Genomic DNA, 18,040 nt, shown 5'->3' with positions numbered 1-18,040 from the left:
ATGCTACTGAATTTTGTACAAATACTAATTAGCAATATTAAAAAAAATACTTATACTAAGACAAAATTGTAAAGCAAATATTAATGCATTAGGGATAATAAGACTGAAACTAACACTGAACAATCAGTAAATTTTAATTTGGATGCAGAAAACAATAAGATAAATGATTTGTTATCTTATACAATTGACTTCCTAAAGTTACTCAATTTTTTGAAAAGTTAATACTAATTTAGAGACAGTCTTTTCTATTATTTTGATCATAACTGTAAAATATGATACCACTTGCAATATTGTAGATTACCATACCAATTATACTACCGAAAAATGTGATACCATATCTCAGAAGCAAGTCCTCTGTGCTTTTTGGCGCTACCACAGCTCACAGTACCATTTTATATTGTTGATAGTTCATGTAATACTGTGTGCAGCATAGACACTACTAAAACATCAGAGCATTTGATAAATTCTGTGTGCTACATAAGCACTACCAGTTCCAGGATACTAGATTATGTGTATAGTAGTTTCAAATATAAGTCCACTGTGCCAACATGGCACAACTTCAATTGGGAATACCATATGGTAAAATCTATCACATAACTAAAAGTTCCTTATGACAATTTAAGTTCAAGTCCAGTTGAAGGTAACATGTTCACTATCAATTTGGTTCAACTCATGGTTGAGAATAGTATACAACATCAATGAAATAACTTATGTTTATAAGCACTATGGTGAATGTCCATAGAAACATGTCATGTAAATAACACTTTAAGCACAAAAATGAAAATGTTGGCCCCAGATCATGGAGTTGTCTGAAATTTACACGCCATTTCTTGTTGAAAATTCACTTAAAGCTAGATAGAATTGGAAAATGTCTATTTAGATAACACACAATATTATATACTATACACAGATGATATTATGTATGAAATTTTTGGAAAACAAGCGCCCACAGATTTCAATAACTCTCCTGATATCTTTTACACACTTCAGGGAAGATAAGATTTGTTTGTTTCAGAATTCTGTGTCATTGACATTTACATAAAATTTCATGGTGCATTCTGCACTGTTTACAATTATTTCAAAGACAAAGAGTAGTATACAGGGTGGTCCATTGATAGTGACAGGGCCAAATATCTCACGAAATAAGCATCAAACGAAAAAACTGCAAAGAACGAAACTCGTCTAGCTTGAAGGGGGAAACCAGATGGGGCTATGGTTGGCCCGCTAGATCATGCTGCCATAGGTCAAACGGATATCAACTGCGTTTTTTTCAAATAGGAACCCCCATTTTTTATTACATATTCGTGTAGTACGTAAAGAAATATGAATGTTTTAGTTGGACCACTTTTTTCGCTTTGTGATAGATGGTGCTGTAATAGTCACAAATGTATAAGTACGTGGTATCACGTAACATTCCGCCAGTGCGGACGGTATTTGCTTCGTGATACATTACCCGTGTTAAAATGGACCATTTACCAATTACGGAAAAGGTCGATATCGTGTTGATGTATGGCTATTGTGATCAAAATGCCCAATGGCAGTGTGCTATGTATGCTGCTCGGTATCCTGGACCACATCATCCAAGTGTCCAGATAGTTCATTGGATAGTTACATTATTTAAGGAAACAGGAAGTGTTCAGCCAAATGTGAAATGTCAACCACGACCTGCAACAAATGATGATGCCCAAGTAGGTGTTTTAGCTGCTGTTGCGGCTAATCCATACATTAGTAGCATACAAATTGTGCGAGAACCAGGAATCTCAAAAACGTCAGTGTTGAGAATGCTACATCAATTTCCATTACACCCGTACCATATTTCTATGCACCAGGAATTGCATGGCGATGAATCTGAACGTCGTGTACAGTTCTGCCATTTGGCACAAGATAAATTACGGGACGATGACAGATTTTTTGAATGTGTTCTATTTAGCGACAAAGCGTCATTCACCAATAGCGGTAACGTGAATCGGCATAATATGCACTATTGGGCAACAGAAAATCCACGATGGCTGCGACAAGTAAAACATCAGCGACCTTGGTGGCTTAATGTATTGTGCGGCATTATGGGAGGAAGGATAATTGGCCCCCATTGTATTGATGGCAATCTAGATGGTGCAATGTATGCTGATTTTCAGCGTAATGTTCTACCAATGTTACTACAAGAGCATGACACAATGCTGATGTACTTCCAACATGATGGACGTCCAGCACATAGCTCGCGTGCGGCTGAAGCGGTGAATAGCATATTTCATGACAGGTGAATTGGTCGTCGAAGCACCATACCGTGGCCCGCACATTCACCGCATCTGACGTCCCCGGATTTCTTTCTGTGGGGAAAGTTGAAGGATATTTGCTATAGTGATCCACCAACAACACCTGACAACATGCATTGTCAATGCATGTGCGAACATTATGGAAGACGAACTACTCGCTGTTGAGAGGAATGTCGTTATGTGTATTGCCAAATGCATTGAGGTTGACAGACATCATTTTGAGCATTTATTGCATTAATGTGGTATTTACAGGTAATCACGCTGTAACAGCATGCGTTCTCAGAAATGCTAAGTTCACAAAGGTACATATATCACACTGGAACAACTGAAATAAAATGTTCAAACATACCTAGGTTCTGTATTTTAATTTAAAAAAACCTACCTGTTACCATCTGTTTGGTTAAAATTGTGAGCCATATGTTTGTGATTATTACAGCGCCATCTATCACAAAGCGAAAAAAGTGGTCCAACGAATTCATATTTCTTTATGTACTACACGAATATGTAATAAAAAATGAGGGTTCCTATTTTGAAAAAACACAGTTGATATCCGTTTGACCTATGGCAGCGTGATCTAGCGGGCCAACCATAGCCCCATCTGGTTTCCCCCTTCAAGCTAAGCAAGTTTCGTTTTTTGCAGTTTTTTGTTTGACGCTTATTTTGTGAGATATTTGGCCCGGTCACGATCAATGGACCACCCTGTATATATGTTACTAGTTATCAGACAGTATCTTCAAGGTATTTATAGAAATTATAAAATATTATGCAGTTTTTATGGGGTGTGAGTATAGTATTCAGTGGCAAAGTGGTCTTTGTACCTGTTTAGTATCTTTCAAGAAGGCCCCCATACTCATAGTTGGTCACATGAATAACAAAACATCAAAGAAAATATGTAATAGCAGTAAGATATTTACAACTCATTGTGTGAGATATGGTTGTGTTGAAACACTCAAAAACTAGAATTTCTGTACAGATAAGTGTTGATCATTACATGTTTCAGTAAGTCACTAAATGGTTGTATCACTTGGTGCACATCAAGCACAAAACTAATTCAGTATAAATTCTCCCATCTGGGGTAGCATGTTTCAAAAACTTAGTATATACCTCATCATGTTTTAAGAAAATTAACAAAATAACTCCCACCTCTCATTAGATATCTGTCTCAAGTGTATAGTCTGATAAAATAAGTAGTTCAACTCATACAGCCTTTTGAGTACAGAATACATCAACCATCAAGTATTCTAATATGTTGTCCTGACTTTCCTTATATGATTTAGTGTAAATATAAAAAATTTCATAATATCAGAAGTAAACAGTTTTCACTCCTCATTACCTTTCAGCAGTGTACAAGTATGTAGTGGTGTATTGGTGCAATTATTAAGTCACTAAAAACATTCTCCAGTTAACTTCCTATTTTCAAGTGTCATGTTTTTCACCTTAATTACCAGCAAGATGATTGACCACTTTGCAGTGTACGGATTATTGACATGTTACTTAATTACAAAACATGTCACACTGCACATAGAATCAAACTTTCTGTATAAATACAATTGAGTTTTACTTCCATCTGTTACTTCAAATCAAAAACAACTTGCATTACAAACCTTGCTGACTAAGTGTGTCCTTCATAAACTTTCTCCACAGTAATAAAAGACAGGTTCCATAACCAGTCCCTCCCTAACAGCATTCTCCTCATTGCATCAACATAATAATTTCACCTCATTACTCCACTAAATACTCCATAACAATAATCACCTAAGAAAATTCACCTGCTTCATATTACACAATAGATCAACCTCACAAAATAAGACCACATAGCAGCAGACCTCACAAGTAGTATAACTTTTTTCTAACAACAGAATCACACATTATACTGTTTACATATTTTATTATTTTACTGTATGTAATCATTGCATTGCTTGCACAACTCATTACTGTATACAATCTTATTACTATAACTTATGGGTCAGAAAGGTAATACTCCCCACAATCACTTCATTACTTTCAAATATATTTCACTATGCAACTGCATTTTCCCCTGTTGCATTATACAAACAGTTTGAAAACTAGTGTATGACACAAAACATCTCAGGTCTACTCTTCTTATATATATATATACAGGAATGGGATTACCTTGGCAAACTTTGTATATAGTGTTGTCTGAAAGCTGACGCAGTCCCTCAGCCACATACTCCCAACAATCATGTACCACGGTCGTGGAACCCTTGTCCGCCGGAAGAATGAAGATGGTTTGGTCAGCCTTCCGATCATGGATAGCTTGGGCTATCAACATACTATCAACATACCAACACTTTCATTTGGTAAGTTACAGCATATATCCGTCCACACATATACAGGCACAAGCAGACATATTTAAAGGCAAAGAGTTTGGGCCGAGATGTCAGTCGAGGGGGAAGTGCAGAGGCAAGGATGTTGTTGACTGACAGATGAGGTATGAGTGGCGGCACCTTGAAATTAGCGGAGATTGAGGCCTGGTGGATAACGGGAAGAGAGGATATATTGAAGGGCAAGTTCTCATCTCCAGAGTTCGGATAGGTTGGTGTTAGTGGGAAGTGTCCAGATAACCCGGACGGTGTAACACTGTGCCAAGATGTGCTGGCCATGCACCAAGGCAAGTTTAGCCACCGGGTGATCCTCATTACCAACAAACACTGTCTGCCTGTTTCCATTCATGCGAATGGACAGTTCGTTGCTGGTCATTCCCACATAGAAAGTGTCACAGTGTAGGCAGGTCAGTTGCCTGCCTGGAACAGTTCCGTCCTCCATCACAGCGGGACCCACCTCCTCTTCCTCAAAATCACCCTCTCCAAACCTTCCAGGAATTTCTCACTTCCAGCCTTGCCTCTCAATCTTTCTTGAAAAACCTTAATCCTACTCCCAACATCACCACAGCCAAAGCCAAGGCTATCCGTGATCTGAAAGCTGACCGATCCATATGTGGCTGAAGGACTGCATCAGCTTTCAGACAACACTACATACAAAGTTAGCCAAGGTAATCCCATTCCTGATGTCCAGGCGGAGCTTCAAGGAATCCTCAGAACCTTAGGCCCCCTACAAAACCTTTTGCCTGACTCCATCAACCTCCTGACCCCACCGACACCTCGCACTCCTAGCTTCTACCTACTTCCTAAAATTCACAAACCCAAACATCCCGGCCGTCCCATTGTAGCTGGTTACCAAGCCCCCACAGAACATATCTCTGCCTATGTAGATCAGCACCTTCAACCCATTACATGCAGTGTCCCATCCTTCATCAAAGACACCAACCACTTTCTCAAACGCCTGGAATCCTTACCCAGTCTGTTACCCCTGGAAACCGTCCTTGTAACCATTGATGCCACTTCCCTGTACACAAATATCCCACACGTCCAGGGCCTCGCTGCAATGGAGCACTTCCTTTCACGCCAATCACCTGCCACCCTACCTAAAACCTCTTTCCTCATCACCTTAGCCAGCTTCATCCTGACTCACAACTCCTTCACTTTTGAAGGCCAGACATACCAACAACTAAAGGGAACAGCCATGGGTACCAGGATGGCCCCCTCATATGCCAACCTCTTTATGGGTCACTTAGAGGAAGCCTTCTTGGTTACCCAAGCCTGCCAACCCAAAGTTTGGTACGGATTTATTGATGACATCTTCATGATCTGCACTCACAGTGAAGAAGAACTCCATAATTTCCTCTCCAACCTCAACTCCTTTGGTTCCATCTGATTCACCTGGTCCTACTCCAAATCCCATGCCACTTTCCTTGACTTTGACCCCCATCTGTCCAATGGCCAGCTACACACATCCGTCCACATCAAACCCACCAACAAGCAACAGTACCTCCATTATGACAGCTGCCACCCATTCCATATCAAAACAGTCCCTTCCCTACAGCCTAGGCCTTCATGGCAAACGAATCTGCTCCAGTCCTGAATCCCTGAACCATTACACCAACAACCTGAAAACAGCTTTCGCATCCTGCAGCTACCCTCCTGACCTGGTACAGAAGCAAATAACCAGAGCCACTTCCTCATCCCCTCAAACCCAGAACCTCCCACAGAAGAACCCCAAAAGTGCCCCACTTGTGACAGGATACTTCCCGGGACTGGATCAGACTCTGAATGTGGCTCTCCAGCAGGGATATGACTTCCTCAAATCCTGCCCCGAAATGAGATCCATCCTTCATGAAATCCTCCCCACTCCACCAAGAGTGTCTTTCCGCCGTCCACCTAACCTTCGTAACCTCTTGGTTCATCCCTATGAAATCCCCAAACCACCTTCGCTACCCGCTGGCTCCTACCCTTGTAACCGCCCCCGGTGTTAAACCTGTCCCATGCACCCTCCCACCACCACCTACTCCAGTCCTGTTACCCGGAAGGTGTACACGATCAAAGGCAGAACCACGTGTGAAAGCACCCACGTGATTTACCAACTGACCTGCCTACACTGTGATGCTTTCTATGTGGGAATGACCAGCAATAAACTGTCCATTCGCATGAATGGAAACAGGCAGACAGTGTTTGTTGGTAATGAGGATCACCCTGTGGCTAAACATGCCTTGGTGCACGGCCAGCACATCTTGGCACAGTGTTACACCGTCCGGGTTATCTGGATACTTCCCACTAACACCAACCTATCTGAACTCCGGAGATGGGAACTCGCCCTTCAATATATCCTCTCTTCCCGTTATCCACCAGGCCTCAATCTCCGCTAATTTCAAGTTGCCGCCACTCATACCTCACCTGTCATTCAACAACATCTTGGCCCCTGCACTTCCGCCTCGACTGACATCTCTGCCCAAACTCTTTGCCTTTAAATATGTCTGCTTTTGTCTGTATATGTGTGGACAGATATGTGTGTGTGTGTGTGAGTGTATACCTGTCCTTTTTTCCCCCTAAGGTAAGTCTTTCCGCTCCCGGGACTGGAGTGACTCCTTACCCTCTCCCTTAAAACCCACATCCTTTCATCTTTCCCTGTCCTTCCCTCTTTCCTGACAAAGCAACCGTGGGTTGCAAAAGCTTGAAATTTTGTGTGTGTGTTTTTTTATTGTGCCTATCTACCAGCGCTTTCCCGTAGATGCTGTAACTTACCAAACGAAAGCGTTGGTATGTTGATAGGATGTTGACAGCCCAGGCTATCTGGGATCGGAATGCTGACGAATCCATCTTCATTCTTCTGGCGGACAAGGGTTCCACGACCGTCGTACATGATTGTTGGGAGTATGTGGCTGAGGGACTGCGTCAGCTTTCAGACAACACCACATACAAAGTTTGCCAAGGTAATCCCATTCCTGATGTCCAGGCGGAGCTTCAAGGAATTCTCACAATGTTAAGCCCCCTACAAAACCTTTCACATGACTCCATCAACCTCCTGACCCCACCGACACCCCGCACGCCTACCTTCTACCTACTTCCTAAAATTCACAAACCGAATCATCCCGGCTGCCCCATTGTAGCTGGTTACCAAGCCCCCACAGAACGTATCTCTGCCTACGTAGATCAACACCTTCAACCCATTACATGCAGTCTCCCATCCTTCATCAAAGACACCAACCACTTTCTCGAACACCTGGAATCGTTACCGAATCTGTTACCCCCGAAAACCATCCTTGTAACCATTGATGCCACTTCCTTATACACAAATATTCCGCACGTCCAGGGCCTCGCTGCAATGGAGCACTTCCTTTCATGCCAATCACCTGCCACCCTACCTAAAGCCACTTTCCTCATTACCTTAGCCAGCTTCATCCTGACTCACAACTTCTTCACTTTCGAAGGCCAGACATACTAATAATTAAAGGGAAAAGCCATGGGTACCAGGATGGCTCCCTCGTACGCCAACCTATTTATGGGTCGCTTAGAGGAACCCTTCTTGGTTACCCAGGCCTGCCAACCCAAAGTTTGGTACAGATTTATTGATGACATCTTCATGATCTGGACTCACAGTGAGGAAGAACTCCATAATTTCCTCTCCAACCTCAACTCCTTTGGTTCCATCTGATTCACCTGGTCCTACTCCAAATCCTATGCCACTTTCCTTGACTTTGACCCCCATCTGTCCAATGGCCAGCTTCACACATCCGTCCACATCAAACCCACCAACAAGCAACAGTACCTCCATTATGACAGCTGCCACCCATTCCATATCAAACGGTCCCTTCCCTACAGCCTAGGTCCTCGTGGCAAACGAATCTTCTCCAGTCCTGAATACCTGAACCATTACACCAACAACCTGAAAACAGCTTTCGCATCCCGCAACTACCCTCCCGACCTGGTACAGAAGCAAATAACCAGAGCCACTTCCTCATCCCCTCAAACCCAGAACCTCCCACAGAAGAACCCCAAAAGTGCTCCACTTGTGACAGGATACTTTCTGGGACTGGATCAGACTCTGAATGTGGCTCTCCAGCAGGGATACGACTTCCTCAAATCCTGCCCTGAAATGAGATCCATCCTTCATGAAATCCTCCCCACTCCACCAAGAGTGTCTTTCCGCCTTCCACCCAACCTTCGTAACCTCTTGGTTCATCCCTATGCAATCACCAAACCACCTTCCCTGCCCTGTGGCTCCTACTCATGTAACCGCCCCTGGTGTAAAACCTGTCCCATGCACCCTCCCACCACCACCTACTCCAGTCCTGTAACCCGGAAGGTGTACACGATCAAAGGCAGAGCCACGTGTGAATGCACCCATGTGATATACCAACTGACCTGCCTTCACTGAGAAGCTTTCTATGTGGGAATGACCAGCAATAAACTGTCCATTCGCATGAACGGACACAGGCAGACAGTGTTTGTTGGTAATGAGGATCACCCTGTGGCTAAAAATGCCTTGGTGCACAGCCAGCACATCTTGGTACAGTGTTACACCGTCCAGGTTATCTGGATACTTCCCACTAACACCAACCGATCAGAACTCCGGAGATGGGAACTTGCCCTTCAATATATCCTCTCTTCCCATTACCCACCAGGCTTCAACCTCCGCTAATTTCAAGTTGCCGCCGCTCATACCTCACTTGTCATTCAACATCTTTGCCTCTGTACTACCGCCTCGACTGACATCTCTGCCCAAACTCTTTGCCTTTACATATGTCAGCTTGTGTCTGTATATGTGCGGATGGATGTGTGTGTGTGTGGGGGGAGGGGGGGGGGTGCGCATGTGCGTGTGCGTGTGTGTGTGCGCACGCGAGTGTATACCTGTCCGTTTTCCCCCCTAAGGTAAGTCTTTCTGCTGCCGGGATTGGAATGGCTCCTTACCCTCTCCCTTAAAACCCACATCCTTTCGTCTTTCCCACTCCTTCCCTCTTTCCTGATGAAGCAACTGTGGGTTGCGAAAGCTTGAATTTTATGAGTGTGTTTGTGTTTGTTTGTGTCTCTATCAACATATCAACAGTTTCGTTTGTTAAGTTACACCATCTTTGTTTTTAGATATATACTAATCTCATTACTCCTGCAATTATATAACCTTCTACACTTTCATGTTTACTGTTTACTTAGGATGTTCAACATAGTTTGATATACTTGTACATTTTGTAAAATTCCATTATCTTTCATTTTGGTATAATCAATATACTTTTCTTTCACTACAAATAGGGAAACAACCTCCTGCATTATAATAAAATAGGTATTAACTCTCAACCTTTAACATAATCAGTGTTGTATAGGTTTTATGTTTCTGTTTACTGCCAAAAATGACTGTTCACCCATGTTTCTGCCAACGAGAGGGTTTCAGTTTAACCTATCACCTCTACTATCATTATCTCACATACTTGTGGGGGACTGGTTATTATTTGTCCACTGCCCACCTCTATTTTCAAAATTCCTATCACCATTTCTATTCCCAGAGTTTCTATTCTCATAAAACTGTTGATCCCCACGGTTTGGTTCTACATTCCGATAATTTCTAAAACTATTTGGATTCCTGTTATTCCTCCCTAGGATGGTGGTGTTATTAGCTTAAAATTGACATTATTATCAATATTTCTATCATGATTATGGTTATTCCAGTTTGGCCTCCTGAAATCAGTACTTTGTTGGCCAAACACATTATATGCCCTGTCCAACTTTTCTACATATTTTAGGAACTGGTCAACAGATCATCTGGCCCATAAACTAAAAATGGTTCAAATGGCTCTGAGCACTATGGGACTTAACATCTGTGGTCATCAGTCCCCTAGAACTTAGAACTACTTAAACCTAACTAACCTAAGGACATCACACACATCCATGCCCGAGGCAGGATTCGAACCTGCGACCGTAGCAGTCCCGCGGTTCCGGACTGAGTGCCTAGACCCATAAACTAACCCTATATGAATTCTTTCTGGTAGCCTTCTCTTAAGTGCATCTATTTGAGTTAATTCATCAAAAGGTTGGTCTAAGTGTGCAAGTTTCATGATCTGGTCTTTGCAAAATTCTTTCATACCCGCTCTCTGCTCCTTGTACGTCGGACCATTGAAAAACTCCCTCTTTATCTTTGCCTGTTCAGTATCGGACCAAACTTTTTCAAAAAACACTTTTCAAATTCATCTATGGATAAATTGCTCCAGTCAAATTGGTTGACCCATGAAAAGGTTTCCCCCTCTAATGATCTTTACATAAACTTAATTTTTAATTCATCACTCATACCTGGGAGAAAACTATCATGTTCGTCACCAGAGAAACACTTTAGTGGCATAGTAGGATAGCTTTGGTGTCCTACACTACATAATGTTTTTAGATATGCTCCATCTTGTAACTGTTGTACTTGTTTCTTGATAATTTTGACATCACTATGCAAGTCTGACACATTTGAGTCTGCTATCTCAGCTATCTTCTGAACTTATTCATCTACATCTGAGGCGCAGATGTCCATTTTTTCATTTAGCTTATTTATAAAGGCTACAGCTTGTTTACTAGTGTCTCCAACCGCATCTTTACATCTAACTTCACCAGTATCTATCTCAGATCTGAAATCCTTGTCTACTTCCCCTATTTTTGTCTCTAAAGACTGTGTTTTGGATTCTGAAGCCTCTACCCTCCCCTCTAGTGTTTTCACATGTTCATCTATAGCTTTCACTTGAGAAAACACACCAACTAAGTCTTTTTTAACATTAGAAATTTGTGCATTAAGCTCTGCTCTAATGAGATTACATTCTGAGACTATTTACTTTTCAAGTTTTTCACAAGGTTTTTTCCCATTGATGACAGTTTCTTTTTAAGTTTTTCACTATTTTTTCCATTGATGACATTAATGTAGTAAACATATCTTGTAAATTTAACTGTTTGGGTTTTTCACTAAGCATTATTTCACCTACGTGCGACTGTACTTGTTTCTCACAGTCTGGACTCGAACCTAACATGCTACTGTCTGAAAATCCCAAGTCTGCACTGATTTCATTTAATAGTTTTGGTTGACAATTGTCTAATACATCCTGAAACATGTCTTTATCGACTATGTCCTGTTTAAAGACAATAGTTGAAGTTTGTAGGTTTGGCATATTTATTTTATTGTTCTGATCATGATGCATTTTTAGTAAATTTGTTCATAAATTATCAATGCAAAAAAAAAAAAGAAAAAAAAAATAAACTGGCCAATGTTCACACAACACTGCACTGAGAAAATACAAAAAGAAATGTTTTAATTGATTGGGTTGGATTGGGTTGTTTTGGGGAAGGAGACCAGACAGCGAGGTCATCGGTCTCATCGGATTGGGGGAGGATGGGGAAGGAAGATGGCCGTGCCCTTTCAGAGGAACCATCCCGGCATTTGCCTGGAGTGATTTAGGGAAATCACGGAAAACCTAAATCAGGATGGCCGGACGCGGGATTGAACCATCGTCCTCCCGAATGCGAGTCCAGTGTCTAACCACTGCGCCACCTCGCTCGGTTTTAATTGGTCCTTAGCTTATTTTTGTCCTGGATTGGGTAGTTGGCATCAACTTTAGTAATAATGCTTCAACCTTTTGCAACTATGTATGTCCATAGTGTTGCATCATTCCAAAACTTCTCCACTTGTATTATGTCAAATTATATTAGGTTTAAAATCATTTCACTTTGCAACACAGTTTTATGCTTTTTGGTCACCTGAAACATAAACACTGTCAAAAATCCAAACATAAAAGTATCATGGTCACAATGGCACCACTTTAACCTCCTCCTTTGTTACACACATTGGATGATCATTATCTGTAAAAAATGTTCATGGAGTAAAATTATTGTTGGCCAGGTCTAGTGGTAGTTTTAAGGATATCCTTCGATCTGTTGCTTGAATTTCTTCTGTCTGGAGGGTAGCTTCTCTTGTAGGTCTGGAAACCCTATAGGATGACGTGTTTCTTGAAATAACATAGATGAGAAACTGATTCGTATGTAATTTTCAGGTTTAATAGTCCTAGATGCCTTGCTGCCATCAGTTTCAATGTTCATTCAGTGAAATACAATCCATTTGTATGCACTCCAGAAAAACTTTACATCTCTCTTTCCTTACTTCCCGCCACACAACATGCAAGCAAATCGCACCCAGTTAACATCGTTCCAGATTACAGGGTAATCATAATTAAAGTTAACCTTTCAAACAGCTGTAGAAATAACACCATTGGTCAGAATGACTTCAAATTGAGATGGAATATTATCAGAGAAGGGGTAAACATATGGCAGAAGAAAAATAAATAGTTACAAAATGTAGCAATACCTGGCACTATAAGTATCATAATTTAATAGTGATTGACTACAAATGACAAATGAATCATACAACAATACCTAAGGCATAGTTTGACATTAAACAAACTGTAGTGCTCAGTGTGCATGGCTGTACAGAACTGATACCGTTAGTTACGTAAGCCCATCCACCACGGCAAGGTCATATCACATCGGATGGGCAAAATCAGTTTTTAATAGTCCTGAGGCCAAAAACCACATAAAAAAGTATCAATCAAAATCAAATCAGATTATTAATTTCCATGTGACTGGCGCAAAACATGTTCAGTATGCTGTCCACTATTTTCTGGAACAAGTTGAAATCAAGAAGCAGTATGTTCCACAACTGATCGAAGTGTTTCGGGGATTACCTTCAGAATGTGTTGTGCAATGCATGCCTTCAATGTAGCTAAGTTTGCAATCAGAACACTGAACACAACATCTTTCAGACAGCGCCACAGCCACAAGTCACATGGATTAAGGTCAGGTGACCGGGACGGCCAGCGGCCAGGCTGTAGCAAAATGGTGGCTGATAATTCTAGCATTTCCGAAATGGTGTTTCAGCAACAGCTTAACCAGACATGCAATGTATGGATGTGCGCCATCTTGCACATCTTGCATAAAAATTGTCCCATCCACACATCCATGCTGTTGGAGGACTGGAATGATGTGGTTGCATAAAAGATACTCATGGCACTTACCAGTGACAGTACAGGTAACTGGACTGGAAGCACCTGTCTCTTCGAAAAAATATGGCTCTATGATAAATGCCGTAAACCCACACCACACAGTGACCTTTTCAGGATGAAGTGGTACTGGTTGATTTGCATGTGGATTGTATGTTGCCCATATTCGACAATTCTGCGTATTGACATACCCTATCAGGTGTAATTGGGCTTCGTCTGTCCACAAAATCTTCCACAGCCAATCATTGTCCACTTCCATGAGCGCAAGGTCTCTCTTTCTGGCAGGTCAACAGGAAGTAGCTCGTGCACCAGTGGTGTTATTTCTACAGCGTTTTGAAAGTTTAACTTTAATTATACTAGGATTACAAAAAAAAAACATTAAATAAAAATAATTTACAGACAATGAAATTTACACAACAGCACAATAGAACAATTATGATAACATATATTTGCATAAACAAAAATATATCTTTTTAGTAGTACAGTAAATTTATGAAATTTGATTTTTAAATCACAGGGGTTAATTGTGGTAGCATGACATATGCTACTATGCAGTTGGAGTTGATTTCAAATAAGATCAAAAAAAGGATAAGATCGTAAATTTGAGAATATACATGATCTAGACGGCTTACTGCACATTACACAGTTCAGTATAATTCAGTTTTCTAAGGGGGGGAGGGGGGGGGGGGGCAACCCATCATGATGGAGACACACTCTCAACCTGTACAATATTCTACCTCCCTCTATGCTGTTACAACCATAACTCAACAATCCCCACTCCTCAACTGTTCTCTCAGTGCTTGACCATCGATTCTTGACCTATGCCCAACCTGTACAAGTAAAATATGGTTATCTTTAAGTAAGGGACTATGGTTCCCTTGCAAATAAGTACAATGAAACATATAAATTTGTGCAGTATTTTAACATGATTGAATTGGAAAATGCAATAATCAAGTGCAAATTTGGTAAAGCTGCTGGTTTGTATGATATTTGGGTAGCAAAAGTAAAGAAATTTGGAAGGTCTATGAGTGACTAGTTGCTACAGCTTTATAAAAACTGCCTAAAAACATCCAAGATCATAAAATCATGAGGGAACAGTGGAGACCCAATGAGCTATAGACTACTATCTCTCCTATGCCTCCAATATAAAGTTTTCAACGGACTGCTATTTGACCAACAGACTCATCCGGGCTATTGACCAAAATTCATTCGACAAAAGCAGGTTTTAGGATGGGCATAAATGTTGTCACACAAGTTCTCAACCTTACTCCCTGCATTGAGGATGGATTTGAAAACTGACAAATCACAGGAATAGCTTTCATTGACATCAGTGCTGCATATGATACAGTAAACCACCATATCCTGTTACAGAAGATGTTTGCACTCGCAAAGAACTCCAAAATCACCAAACTGATGTCGATCTTGTTAAATGATTGCAGATATTATGTCGACTTCCTAGGTCAACAAAGTAAATAGAGAGTGCAGAAAAATGGATGGCTCCCAAAGAACCATACCGGCTCCTTTACTATTCAGTATTTACACTAATGATCAACCACTCCCAAACAACATAATAAGTTTTACCTATGCAAATGACCTTGCACTAGATTGTTAGGGCACACCCTTCAAATAGGTAGAACTTGCCTAACCAACTACAGTCAAATCCATCAAAATCCCAACACTGTATTTTCCACATCAGGAATGGAGAGACTTCAAGGATATTAAATATTTACTGGAATAAAACATCGTTTCTCCCCAAAGCACCCAGAATAATACTAGATCACTCCCTAACTTTTAGAACAAATTGCTCCAAGATCAAGCATAAATTCGGTGCCAGAACTAACATCCAGAAGAAGTTAAGAGGTACAAATTGGAGTGCAAACCCACAAGTTCTTAGAACCACAGCATTGGCTCTGGGCTACTTTGCTGCAAAACATGCATCCCCTGTGTAGTATAGGTCAACTCATGCCAATACTGTGGATCCTGCCTTGAATGAAGCTTTCAGCTTAACCACCAGATGCTTAAAACCCATCTCTATTAAAAAGATATGTGTCTTCCTGGCACTGCACTTCCAAAAGTTCACTACTTATCAAGAATGACTCAAGGGTGAGGATGCTGAATCTCATCCACTGTTTGGCCATCAAACACTCAACCTCAGATGAAAAGGAATAGTTTCCTCCAGACATCAAAGCCTTTAGTAGTACTTCCAGATAAGGTGAGACTTTTATCATGGAAATCTAAGCCCTCTCTGCCCATTTTCATGCCCAGCACAAGATCTATTACTTGACACTGACGATGCCCGAGATGTGGCTCAGTTTTGGAGAAAAGCTCTTTGTCTTCCTCTTATAACTCAGTACTGCTTAGGACTGGAGCAACTGAATTTAATTCTCCATTCTCTGCAAGGGTTTCAGCTACCTCTTATGATGCCCTGAAATGAGAACTGTCCTGCCACAATCCTTCCCATCACTACCACAGTGGAATTCCGCCATCCACCAAACCTACACAATATGCTCATCCATCCCTACACAATCCTTGCTCCCAACCCCTTGCCTTATCCCTGTAATAGACCTGGATGCAGGACCTGTCCCATACATCCCCCCACCACCACCTACTCCAGTCCAGTTATAAACATCACCTATCCCATCAAAGGCAGGGCTACCTGTGAAATCAATCATGTGATCTACAAGCTAAGCTGCAACCAATGTGCTGCATTCTATGTGGGCATGACAACCAACAAGCTGTCCGTCCACATGAATGACCACTGACAAACTGTGACCAAGAAACAAGTGGACCGCACTGTTGCTGAGCATGCTGCCCAACACGACATCCATCATTTCAGTGAGTGCTTCACAGCATGTACCATATGGATCTTCCCCCCAACACCAGTTTTTCTAAATTGCACAGGTGGGAATTCCCCTGCAGTATATCCTATGTTCCCATAACCCTCCTGACCTCAACCTTCATTAGTTATTGTTCTCACCCACGCAGCCCTTTCTCTGTTCCCATTCCAGCACTAGATAGTTCTCATTACACCAATGTACCCATTCTTTTTACTTCTCTCCCTTTCTTCACCTCATCCCTGCATGCTCCCCAGCAGCTCTTCATTATATCCCACCCTACCCTACTATCCCTCCCCCTCCCCACCCCAGCCTCCTCCATCACCCACCCAGTTGCCACTCCCATCATGCACTACTGCTGCTGCTTGCAGTGTGGCTTCAGCTACCAGAGGCTGCAGTCATGTGTGTGTGTGTGTGTGTGTGTGTGTGTGTGTGTGTGTGTGTGTGTGTTCATCTATTTTGGGCAAATGCCTAGTTGGCTGAAAGCTTATTTGTGGCAGTCTTTTTGTTGTGCCTATCTGCGACTCAGCAGCTCCGCTATATGGTGAGCAGCAACTTTCCTTTTCATATTATTGTAAACATATAAAAAATATTTTTTAGTCTTTTAAATTTAAATAACTATAATATATTAACCAACATAAAAATAAATGGTAAATATGGCTTACCATATATCATAGTGGCTCCCCAACTACTGAATTATGTAACAATTTACGATGTATCATTAGAATAATTCCACAACATCCCTATCATCCTATGTCACAAATGCTTAACTGTAAGATATATTTTGTGGACAGTAATTATATTGCCAATATTTATATATTTTTATACCAGTTACGGATCAAATATTTTGTATATATCAGGTAATTAATTTCAGTCTGTAATGACCATCTTTGGATCTGAGTACACACAGTTTGCTAATCAGATTGGGACAACATATGTAAAAATGGTACAGTCACAACAATGACACAAACAGCCATTGTCATATATAGTACACATGTGTGATCCACCTGTAAAACTAAGTGTAGCAAAGTTGCATATCTGAGTGTAATACTTTGCACAGATATGAAATGGAATGATCACATAGACTCAGTTGTGAGTAAAGTAGATGGCAGACTTCGGTTTATTGATAGAATACTTGGGCAGAGAAGTCATTCTATAAAGGAGATTGCTTACAAATCACTTGTGCAACCCATTCTAGAATACTGTTCAAGTTTATGTGACCCATACCAAAGAGAACTAATAGAGGTTATTGAGTGTATACAGAAAAGGGCAGGACAAATGGTCACAGATTTGTTTGACCAATGGGAGAGTGTTACAGTGATGCTGAAGAAAGCGAACTGGTAGACTTTTGAAGACCAGTGTAAACTACCTACATCTACATCTACATAGATACTCCACAAGCAAACACATGGTGCATGGTGGAGGGGACGCTGCATGACTACTTGTAATCTCCCTCCAGTTTGACTAGCAAATAGAGCAAGGGAAAAACGACTGTCTGTATACCTCCTGAGAAAGTCTACTAACAAAACTTCAACAACCAGCTGTAAATGATGATACTAAGAATATAC

At 41.2% G+C, this 18,040-nt stretch overlaps 1 long non-coding RNA gene across 1 annotated transcript in view; it reads right to left on the bottom strand.

The window, feature by feature from the left end:
• Positions 1-18,040, bottom strand: part of LOC124713208 — a 28,668-nt gene that overhangs the window by 450 nt on the left and 10,178 nt on the right. The window lies entirely within an intron of this gene.

The sequence above is a fragment of the Schistocerca piceifrons genome, chromosome 1, assembly GCF_021461385.2.
Source record: "Schistocerca piceifrons isolate TAMUIC-IGC-003096 chromosome 1, iqSchPice1.1, whole genome shotgun sequence".
Classification (NCBI taxonomy): Eukaryota; Metazoa; Arthropoda; class Insecta; order Orthoptera; family Acrididae; genus Schistocerca; species Schistocerca piceifrons.
Note: the sequence above shows the minus strand (reverse complement) of the source record. Positions and strands in the feature narration are given on the sequence as shown.